Below are 11963 nucleotides of genomic sequence, written 5' to 3' on the forward strand. Positions count from 1 at the left end.
TTTTCTTCACCCATCAGGCTTGCCATCATGTTGCGCGGGTTGAAGTTGGTACCTGTTGTACATGAGTACATAGTTCTTTGTTCCTTCCACCTGTGGCAGTGAAACAGTGTGTGCTCCACGTCGTCCAACAGGCCGCAGTACTGACAGTCACTGGTCTGGGCGCGTCCTCGGTCGGACAAATATTTTCCAAAGCAACCATGCCCCGATAGAGCCTGCGTGAGAAAGTAGTCCACTTCACCACGCGGGCGATTAATCCACTGTTGTATGTCCATAGGTCCCCGTGTCCCATTTCTTTTGCCAGCTGGTTTGGAGGATATTTCGTGCTTCGTTTTTTGTTGCTCCTGAGTATCTTTGCCGCCGTTCCTCTATAAGTAGCGCTATCGGCGGGATCCCCGCTATTACGCCAATTCCGTCCGTGGACACCGTTCTGTACGCGCTGCACACTCTCAGTGATAGCTTTCTTTGTAGTGTTGATAACACAGCTATTAGTCTCTTATTCTCGGTAATCTTGCTCCAGATGGGGCCCCATACAGTATCTGAGAGTGTACCACGCTCGCTAGAAGTCTCCGTTTGGAAGATCTTGGTCCACCTATGTTTGGCATTAGACACAACAGCACAGAAGTCGTTTTTTCTGCCTTTTGCACAGTTCGCTTTACGTGCTCAGCGAAACTTAGCTTTCTGTCAAGCCACACTCCCAAGTATTTAACAGCATCACTCAAGCCAATCTCACTACCCATAACATCGAAAACAACGTGGCCTATCTTCCGTTTTGTGGTTAGCAACACTGCTTTGGTTTTCTCCGGCGCTAGGGCCGACCGTCTCTGCTCAAGCCATCGCGCAACTCTCTGTAGCGCCGTGTTTGCGTTGCACATCAGGAGCTCCTCGTTCTTTGCTACCACAATCATGCCGATGTCATCGGCAAACCCTATTAGTGTCACTCCGTTTGGCATCTCCAACGCAAAAAGCCCATCATAGAGCACGTTCCACAGTGTGGGTCCAAGGACCGAGTCCTGTGGTACTCCGCTTGTTATGCCGATCCCCTTTGCCTGTCCCTGTGCCTCCAGTAGGATCTCCCTGTCAGAGAGGTATGACGCTATTAAGTTTATTAGGCCTTCGTCCATTTGGCGCTTTCTTAATTCCTCCAGGATTAATTGCCACGAGGCACTATTAAAGGCATTTCGGACATCGAGAGTTATTATAACCGCTAGTCTACGATTTGCATGCGCGAAATTTGAAGCCTTGTTGGAGATTTCAATAACCCTTGCTATGGCATCAACTGTTTGTCCACCAGTACGCTCAATTTCCCTGTGCAGGCGTGCAATCACTAGTTGGTCGTAAAGTTTTCCCTCTGCATCCAGCAGGCAGATTGGTCTATAGGACGATGGGTTCTCCACCGTGTGGTCGCCTTTCCTCAGCAGGATCATCTTAGCTGCCTTCCACTCCGCTGGAAAGCAGCTTTTTTCTGCTAGCTTATTATAGGTGGCTAATACATATTCAGGCTTTGTCGCCACCAGCTCCTTAAGGATTTCGGCCGGGACCCCCCCAGGGCCTGCCGCCTTCTTGTTCTTAAGTTTCGCAACAGCGTTAATTAGTTCATCCACGGTGAATACTACAGGCTTCGCACCATCGTCGCGAGCAAACGATACCGCGTCATGACACGGAAATAGATGTCGTACGATCTTCTCTGTTGCTTCCATGCTTAGGTTAGGTCGTGGCGGAAATCCAAAAAGGCTCTTCATCGCGATTTTGTAACCATCGACCCAGATGTCACGATCAACGTCGTCAAGGAGCCGCGTCCAGCACTCTTTCTTTGCCTTCTTGATTTTGTCTCTGAGGCGCTATCTTGCTTTCTCTGTATTCCTCCCACGGTCTTAGTGCATCTCGAATAATGCCAGTCTCTACGAAGTTCCGCTATTTCGCTATTCCACCAGTACGCAGGCTGTTTGTTCCTGAAACTCCTTTTCTTTGGCATTGAGATGTCACACAGCGTTGCCAACTCTTCTGAGAAATCTCTTGCCGATGGTCCGTCTTCGCCAAGCGACCCGATTGCATTGTGAAGCTTATTTCTGTCAAGTTTTTTGACTTGCCAGCCTCTGCATTCTCTTTGCCGTACCACTGTCGGGCCACTATTTTTTACTTCAAAAGTAATGTAGTTGTGATCACTTAACGTTTCTGTTTCAACTACTCTCCATTGTCCGATTTTCATCCTGATGCCTTCAGTCACTATGGTGAGATCAAGAATCGAGCCGTAGCCTTGGCTTTGAAACGTTGGCGAGTTTCCCTGGTTTACAGTGATTAAGCCGTTGGCGGCCATCCACTCTGTGACCATTTCGCAACTCGCGTCAGTATGCCTTTTCGTTGTTGCCTTGCACCATCCTGCCGATTTCAAATAGGGCCTCGTCCAGTTGATCAATCTCGTCGTTGCCGGAGAAATAACAACTATAGATGGTAAAGTCTACCGTTTCTATAAAGCAATATCCGGAACCGCTACCCTGCCTTTTAATTGCTATGTTATTTCCAATGACTTTTATGGCAGCTTTGCACTCGTTATCCTTAATCCAGTCCTTTCTATTCTGTTTTGCCATTCTGTTGGGTTCGCTTACTATCAACACTTCTGCTTGCATGTCTATCGCGGTTGCCAGCGCCAGATCTTGGGGCTGCGCGACTTCTGTTGGTTTTTATTTGGAGGAATCTGATGATTGTGTGGGTGCGGTTGCTTTCTTTGGCGCTACCGCCGCCTGCACTTTTGATGGGCATCTAGGGGAGCCGGTTTGATGGCCCTCTGCTTTACATTGGAGGCAGAATGGTTTATTCGAGCATGTATCTGCTTTGTGGCCCTCGTGCCCACATTTCCGACATAGTTTTTCTCTATCTGGCCCTTTACATTGCGACTTGACATGCCCTAATCCCCAGCATCTGAAGCATCGATCTTCTTTCTGCCTTTCGTAAATTCGGCAACTAGTCCAGCCGATTTTTATCGTCTTAAGATTGATAAGTTTTTCTGCTTTCGCCTCGCTTACAATTAGGGTGGCATTTTGCCTGCCTCCGTAAGCTGGTCTGAGAGCTCTTACGTCTACATTACTGGGGTTGGTGTCCGTTGCCTTAGAAACAGCCTCTTTGATCTCGTCAGTTGTGATAACTTCGTCCAGGTCTTTAACGTGGAGAACTTTTTTGCTTTTTAGCAAATGTGCAGTGGCACCGGGTACCTTTTCACCAATTTCCCTTTTTAGCAAGTCAGCTCGATCGGATCCATTATTGACGGTAAGTAAGACTTGGCCGTTGCTTGTTTTTCTAAGTTGTCCAACGTCGACGCCTATGGCGCTAGGATCTACAGCAGTTTTAACGGCCTTAAGGAGGTCCGCAAAGCTCGTGTCTTTCATTTCTATCAGCAGCTCATCTTCCTTGGTTTTCCTCGGATTCGTCTCTTTGTTGCGTTTTATATGCTGGCTTGGCTTATATACAGTGTGTCCAAGATAAGGATGCACAGCATGGGGATCTCGGAAACTATAAGAGATACAGTGTCGGTTAAATTAGACAAAAGTTGCGCATTTTGATACCGAACAAGATCCCGTTTTACAAATTTGAAAATTCCAAGCCGTTCCGGAAATATCCGAGAAAAACCGAAATATTGCGATTTCGTTTTTATTATTTTTTAAAACTATTTGAAAAGATATGAAAAAACGGAAAACACTTTTCCATTGGCACTTTTTAATCTCTCCAAATTGACGTTAACAAATTTTCATTACAGCGTTTCGATTCCATGGAACCACCATCAACTTTGATTTTTCTTATGGGACGGAAAAAAAGTACACACGGTATTAGGTTGTGCTTTTCATTGCGAATTCAACGATGTACGATACAATACGGTTACTTATGTTTTTATCCAGAAAAATGGATTTTTAATACATTTCAGCATTTAAATGGAGTAGGCCATGACAAAATGACATCCAGTCAATTTCAATGACACATTAATGTTATTTGTCTTTGTTATCAGTCGATCATAAGTTTATTCCTTTAGTTATTGTTTTTGTATTTTTATTGTTGTTGTCTTTTTCTAATTTATTTTGTTCTACAATGGAGGGAGGTATTTTTACAAACGAAGAAAAATGTGATATGCTGTCTTGCTACATCTGATGCCAAAGAAATTGTGTGGAAGCCGAGCGTATGTATTCTAACAAATACCCAGAGCGGAGACAACCTGACAAGAGTATTTTTCGGCGTTTGTTATTTAATCTGAAAGAATATGGATCATTTAAGAAGCCTGCATTATCCCGACAAAAACCTTCCAATGAAGAAAACCAATACATTGTTCTACAATCTGTTATCGAAAATCCACAAACTTCTACCAGAGAAATTGAAGACCAGAATGGGGTAGCTAAATCTACAGCTCAGTTTATTTTAAGGAAAAATGAATTTAAGCCTTACAAATTCAGAATATGTCAAAGATTAAAACCGGGTGACGACGAACGACGTAGACATTTTTGTGAGTGGTATACCAGGATGTGTGATGAGAGTTTTAATTTTCCATATAAAGTGATTTGGTCTGATGAAAGTATGGTGACCAATAACGGTATTTATAACAGGCGCAATACACACTATTGGTCGCAACAAAATCCACGTGTTAATAGACTATCCAGACATCAAGTTCGCTTTGGGTTTAATATTTGGTGTGGGATTTTTGGTAGCAAGATTATAGGCCCTATTTTCTATAATAATTCCTTAACTTCCGAGCGGTACCTTGACATCTTGAGGCACGATTTAGAAGATGCCTTAGATGATTTACCGCTAGGCGCTGTGCAAGGCTGCTGGTTCCAACAAGATGGTGCCCCAGCCCATAACTCGAGAGAAGTTCGCCAATATTTAACTGAACGGTTTGATGGAAAATACATTGGGACTTACAGTGAAACACCTTGGCCTCCAAGGTCCCCGGACTTAACTCCCTTGGATTTTTTCTTATGGGGCTACATAAAAAATGAGGTATTCAAAGAATGTTTTGACAACGAGGAACAATTACGTCAATCAGTACGAGCAGCGTTTAATAAAATTACTCCTGAAATGTTAAGTCGTGTTTTGGAGTCTGCCGTGAGACGGGCGTACTTATGCCTAGAAAATGGAGGTCATTTATTCGAACATTTGTTATAGAATTTGTTCTTCATTAACTTGTTGGATTTAGTTGTTATGTTAAATGAACAGTTAGAGTTAGTAAATAAATAAACACATTAACTCGAACTTGTCAACCATTTTCTTTTGCCTTTCATCGTTCGGATCTCATGGCCTACTACAATAAAATACTAGAAATGTATTAAAAAGCCATTTTTCTGGATAAAAACATAAGTAACCGTATTGTATCGTACATCGTTGAATTCGCAATGAAAAGCACAACCTAATACTGTGTGTACTTTTTTTCCGTCCCATAAGAAAAATCAAAGTTGATGGTGGTTCCATAGAATCGAAACGCTGTAATGAAAATTTGTTAACGTCAATTTGGAGAGATTAAAAAGTGCCAATGGAAAAGTGTTTTCCGTTTTTTCATATCTTCTCAAATAGCTTTAAAAAATAATAAAAACGAAATCGCAATATTTCGGTTTTTCTCGGATATTTCCGGAACGGCTTGGAATTTTCAAATTTGTAAAACCGGATCTTGTTCGGTATCAAAATGCGCAACTTTTGTCTAATTTAACCGACACTGTATCTCTTATAGTTTCCGAGATCCCCATGCTGTGCATCCTTATCTTGGACACACTGTATATATATATATATATATATATATATATATATATATATATATATATATATATATATATATATATATATATATATGATGACGCTATATTCCGGGATATCATCCGTTCGCTCGTTGAACTCCGACTGGAATCCTGCAAATCCTGCATCCGACTGGAATCCTGCAGACGTTTCGCCAAAATCTCACTTGGCATCTTCAATGCTCGCGCTCCGAGTGTTCGAAGTGTTTTCGGAGCGCGAGCATTGAAGATGCCAAGTGAGATTTTGGCGAAACGTCTGCAGGATTCCAGTCGGATGCAGGATTTGCAGGATTCCAGTCGGAGTTCAACGAGCGAACGGATGATATCCCGGAATATAGTGTCATTATATATATATATATATATATATATATATATATATATATATATATATATATATATATATATATATATATATATATATATATATATATATATATATAAGCCAAGCCAGCATATAAAACGCAACAAAGAGACGAATCCGAGGAAAACCAAGGAAGATGAGCTGCTGATAGAAATGAAAGACACGAGCTTTGCGGACCTCCTTAAGGCCGTTAAAACTGCTGTAGATCCTAGCGCCATAGGCGTCGACGTTGGACAACTTAGAAAAACAAGCAACGGCCAAGTCTTACTTACCGTCAATAATGGATCCGATCGAGCTGACTTGCTAAAAAGGGAAATTGGTGAAAAGGTACCCGGTGCCACTGCACATTTGCTAAAAAGCAAAAAAGTTCTCCACGTTAAAGACCTGGACGAAGTTATCACAACTGACGAGATCAAAGAGGCTGTTTCTAAGGCAACGGACACCAACCCCAGTAATGTAGACGTAAGAGCTCTCAGACCAGCTTACGGAGGCAGGCAAAATGCCACCCTAATTGTAAGCGAGGCGAAAGCAGAAAAACTTATCAATCTTAAGACGATAAAAATCGGCTGGACTAGTTGCCGAATTTACGAAAGGCAGAAAGAAGATCGATGCTTCAGATGCTGGGGATTAGGGCATGTCAAGTCGCAATGTAAAGGGCCAGATAGAGAAAAACTATGTCGGAAATGTGGGCACGAGGGCCACAAAGCAGATACATGCTCGAATAAACCATTCTGCCTCCAATGTAAAGCAGAGGGCCATCAAACCGGCTCCCCTAGATGCCCATCAAAAGTGCAGGCGGCGGTAGCGCCAAAGAAAGCAACCGCACCCACACAATCATCAGATTCCTCCAAATAAAAACCAACAGAAGTCGCGCAGCCCCAAGATCTGGCGCTGGCAACCGCGATAGACATGCAAGCAGAAGTGTTGATAGTAAGCGAACCCAACAGAATGGCAAAACAGAATAGAAAGGACTGGATTAAGGATAACGAGTGCAAAGCTGCCATAAAAGTCATTGGAAATAACATAGCAATTAAAAGGCAGGGTAGCGGTTCCGGATATTGCTTTATAGAAACGGTAGACTTTACCATCTATAGTTGTTATTTCTCCGGCAACGACGAGATTGATCAACTGGACGAGGCCCTATTTGAAATCGGCAGGATGGTGCAAGGCAACAACGAAAAGGCATACTGACGCGAGTTGCGAAATGGTCACAGAGTGGATGGCCGCCAACGGCTTAATCACTGTAAACCAGGGAAACTCGCCAACGTTTCAAAGCCAAGGCTACGGCTCGATTCTTGATCTCACCATAGTGACTGAAGGCATCAGGATGAAAATCGGACAATGGAGAGTAGTTGAAACAGAAACGTTAAGTGATCACAACTACATTACTTTTGAAGTAAAAAATAGTGGCCCGACAGTGGTACGGCAAAGAGAATGCAGAGGCTGGCAAGTCAAAAAACTTGACAGAAATAAGCTTCACAATGCAATCGGGTCGCTTGGCGAAGACGGACCATCGGCAAGAGATTTCTCAGAAGAGTTGGCAACGCTGTGTGACATCTCAATGCCAAAGAAAAGGAGTTTCAGGAACAAACAGCCTGCGTACTGGTGGAATAGCGAAATAGCGGAACTTCGTAGAGACTGGCATTATTCGAGATGCACTAAGACCGTGGGAGGAATACAGAGAAAGCAAGATAGCGCCTCAGAGACAAAATCAAGAAGGCAAAGAAAGAGTGCTGGACGCGGCTCCTTGACGACGTTGATCGTGACATCTGGGTCGATGGTTACAAAATCGCGATGAAGAGCCTTTTTGGATTTCCGCCACGACCTAACCTAAGCATGGAAGCAACAGAGAAGATCGTACGACATCTATTTCCGTGTCATGACGCGGTATCGTTTGCTCGCGACGATGGTGCGAAGCCTGTAGTATTCACCGTGGATGAACTAATTAACGCTGTTGCGAAACTTAAGAACAAGAAGGCGGCAGGCCCTGGGGGGGTCCCGGCCGAAATCCTTAAGGAGCTGGTGGCGACAAAGCCTGAATATGTATTAGCCACCTATAATAAGCTAGCAGAAAAAAGCTGCTTTCCAGCGGAGTGGAAGGCAGCTAAGATGATCCTGCTGAGGAAAGGCGACCACACGGTGGAGAACCCATCGTCCTATAGACCAATCTGCCTGCTGGATGCAGAGGGAAAACTTTACGACCAACTAGTGATTGCACGCCTGCACAGGGAAATTGAGCGTACTGGTGGACAAACAGTTGATGCCATAGCAAGGGTTATTGAAATCTCCAACAAGGCTTCAAATTTCGCGCATGCAAATCGTAGACTAGCGGTTATAATAACTCTCGATGTCCGAAATGCCTTTAATAGTGCCTCGTGGCAATTAATCCTGGAGGAATTAAGAAAGCGCCAAATGGACGAAGGCCTAATAAACTTAATAGCGTCATACCTCTCTGACAGGGAGATCCTACTGGAGGCACAGGGACAGGCAAAGGGGATCGGCATAACAAGCGGAGTACCACAGGACTCGGTCCTTGGACCCACACTGTGGAACGTGCTCTATGATGGGCTTTTTGCGTTGGAGATGCCAAACGGAGTGACACTAATAGGGTTTGCCGATGACATCGGCATGATTGTGGTAGCAAAGAACGAGGAGCTCCTGATGTGCAACGCAAACACGGCGCTACAGAGAGTTGCGCGATGGCTTGAGCAGAGACGGTCGGCCCTAGCGCCGGAGAAAACCAAAGCAGTGTTGCTAACCACAAAACGGAAGATAGGCCACGTTGTTTTCGATGTTATGGGTAGTGAGATTGGCTTGAGTGATGCTGTTAAATACTTGGGAGTGTGGCTTGACAGAAAGCTAAGTTTCGCTGAGCACGTAAAGCGAACTGTGCAAAAGGCAGAAAAAACGACTTCTGTGCTGTTGTGTCTAATGCCAAACATAGGTGGACCAAGATCTTCCAAACGGAGACTTCTAGCGAGCGTGGTACACTCTCAGATACTGTATGGGGCCCCATCTGGAGCAAGATTACCGAGAATAAGAGACTAATAGCTGTGTTATCAACACTACAAAGAAAGCTATCACTGAGAGTGTGCAGCGCGTACAGATTCCAGTCGGATGCAGGATTCCAGTCGGAGTTCAACGAGCCAACGGATGATATCCCGGAATATAGTGTCATCATATATATATATATATATATATATATATATATATATATATATATATATATATATATATATATATATATATATATATATATATATATATATATATATATTCTCACGTATTGATTCACGGATGGAAAAATGTGATGACACTATATTCCGGGATATCATCCGTTCGCTCGTTGAACTCCGACTGGAATCCTGCATCCGACTGGAATCCTGCAAATCTTGCATCCGACTGGAATCCTGCAGACGTTTCGCCAAAATCTCACTTGGCATCTTCAATGCTCGCGCTATATACCGACCAATCCAAAAATGGACAACGTTGATTTAAACAATTTCTAAGAGGCACTACGGCATGATATGACGCACTATCGAATTGAAAACCATCAGATTATCAATTAATAGAAATATAAAGTTCTCCGTCAAATTTAAATATCTCTCAACATTCGTAAAATACTGGGCCTATTTTTCACACACTCACAAATTCAAATTCTCAATTCTTCTGATACCAAATTTCATTGGCCGTTGCAAGTAAAACTTTTTTTGAAATCATTCATTGTCCAGAAAATTGGCGTCTAATAGACCATAAACCTATTCTACCCGAAAAAATGAGATTCAAATTGTTTGAGGGAAACATTGCTATTGCACCAAGTTCAGCTTATGGGAACATTTGTTCTGATTTCATTCATCACATATCCTCATCGGCAGAATACTTGTTGCTGACAGAACAAACAACAAGTTGTCTCTTTATTTAACTTACAATCATAATAACTTTAAAATAAATTCTCAAGAACAATATTTTTTTAAAGAGGAACCTTGCATAAAAGATATTCTATCGAACAATCCTTCTTCTTTGAGTGCCCTATCAGTTATCTGACACTGGCAACCATTTGGGAGAAAGCATCTCTCCAGCCATTTCAAAAAGTTCTCCTACGGCCCGGTATCCAGTCCAGTCGCGTATGTTACGTAGCCAGGATATCTGCTTCTTACCAACTCCTCTTCTACCCTTAACCTATATGCTATAGATATGCTGTTTTCCTTCGCTTGATAGTTGTGACGAGCTCTCGATGTGTCTTTGCTTTTCTCAGGACTTTTGGTTGGGCACTCTTGCAGTCCACGAAATTTTTAGGATTGGCCGAAGTATCCACATCTCAGACGGTTTAATGTGTTGGTTTTCAGTGTCCAAGACCCGGCTCCGTAAAGAATGATGAACCATACATCGTATTTAACCATTCGCTGTCGAAGAGCCATATTCAAACTGTTATTGCAGAACACTGACCTCATAGAAGAGAAACTGGAACGAGCATTCTCAATTCGGTTTGTAGCGCTTCCATGAGTTTCGTATGCTGTACGCAATCGAAGGCATTTTGCAACAATACGGTCAAGAAGAACAGGGCTTTCCTAGTCCCAAATCCGTGCCTGAAACCAAACTGCGTCTGATCAAAGTAGAACACACATTTAGCTCTTTTCCTGGCATTAATTGATCCGTAATCTTCACACTTTTGTGGATGTTATTTTTTTGGGATTGAGATGAAGGAAGATTTCAGCTATTCATCAGGTACATTTCCACTCGTGTAGATTAGGTCATCGAGGAGCTGTTAGCTCAATCGGTACGTTGTCAGTTCCAATTGCTTTGTTATTTTTTCCGATATTGATAGCACGTGATAGCTTGTGCATTGGGTATTGCGAGTTCGTCAGGTCTTTCATCTTTAAACAATTCTTCCACGTAGTTTTCCCAGGCCCTTTGGTTCTGCTCTTCTTTGAGTATCAGTTTGTTGTTCCCGTCCATCAAAACTGTGGATGGCTTCCTTCTAAATATTCCTGACATCTCTCTAAAATATGAAAAACACAAATGTAATTTTGAAATGAGCAGGTACAATTAAATTTTCCAAATCAACTAAATTTTATAGTTTCTCTGTATACACTTTTGATTTTAAATCTCCTTAAGGGAAAAGAAACAGTAGAGTAATATCTGGAGATTTTGCAGCTCATTCTATTAATCTCCTTAATTAATCCACTCTCCGGTAAATACCAAATACCCTAAAATATTCATACTCGTGTCAAGCAAAATGGGGCGCAAACTATCCTGATTGATTTAAGAAATAAGGTGCAATTATTTTGTTATTGAAAAATTCTCGCCCAAACATTTTTATACTATTTTCATTAATCGAAGATTATTTGTACTCCAATACCTATAATTTTCTTTAAGGTTCCGTACCATTTTAACACAAGTTGGCTTCATCACTAAACAGTATCTGACGATGAAAAAATTGATTTAAGTTGCACGTTTCCATCATAGTTTCGCAAATCAAAAACAAAAGAGACTTGTTTGTGGTATATCATGGTATATTGCAAACATCTGCATTTCCTCTTTGCAGATAAGATTCATTTTAGCCCATAAACTCTCTATTCTAGCAAAAAAAATGTCTTTACTGTAAGACTCTTGTTCATAATTCCCACTTTATTCCCTCTTCAAACTGTATATCGTTAATAAAATGATCCCTAATCCATTATTATAATATTAAAACTTCATTTTAAATACCTACTCCAAAAAACTTACTTTGATAAGTGCTAACTTCGCGTCTATTTTTACATTAACTTGTTAATCTTAAAATACATTTTCAAAAGCAAAACGTAACTATTTTTTTTTATTTCTTTCTGCATATTTGGTTT

This window comes from Cylas formicarius, unplaced genomic scaffold (genome assembly GCF_029955315.1).
Source record: "Cylas formicarius isolate icCylForm1 unplaced genomic scaffold, icCylForm1.1 PGA_scaffold_6__28_contigs__length_40554024, whole genome shotgun sequence".
Classification (NCBI taxonomy): Eukaryota; Metazoa; Arthropoda; class Insecta; order Coleoptera; family Brentidae; genus Cylas; species Cylas formicarius.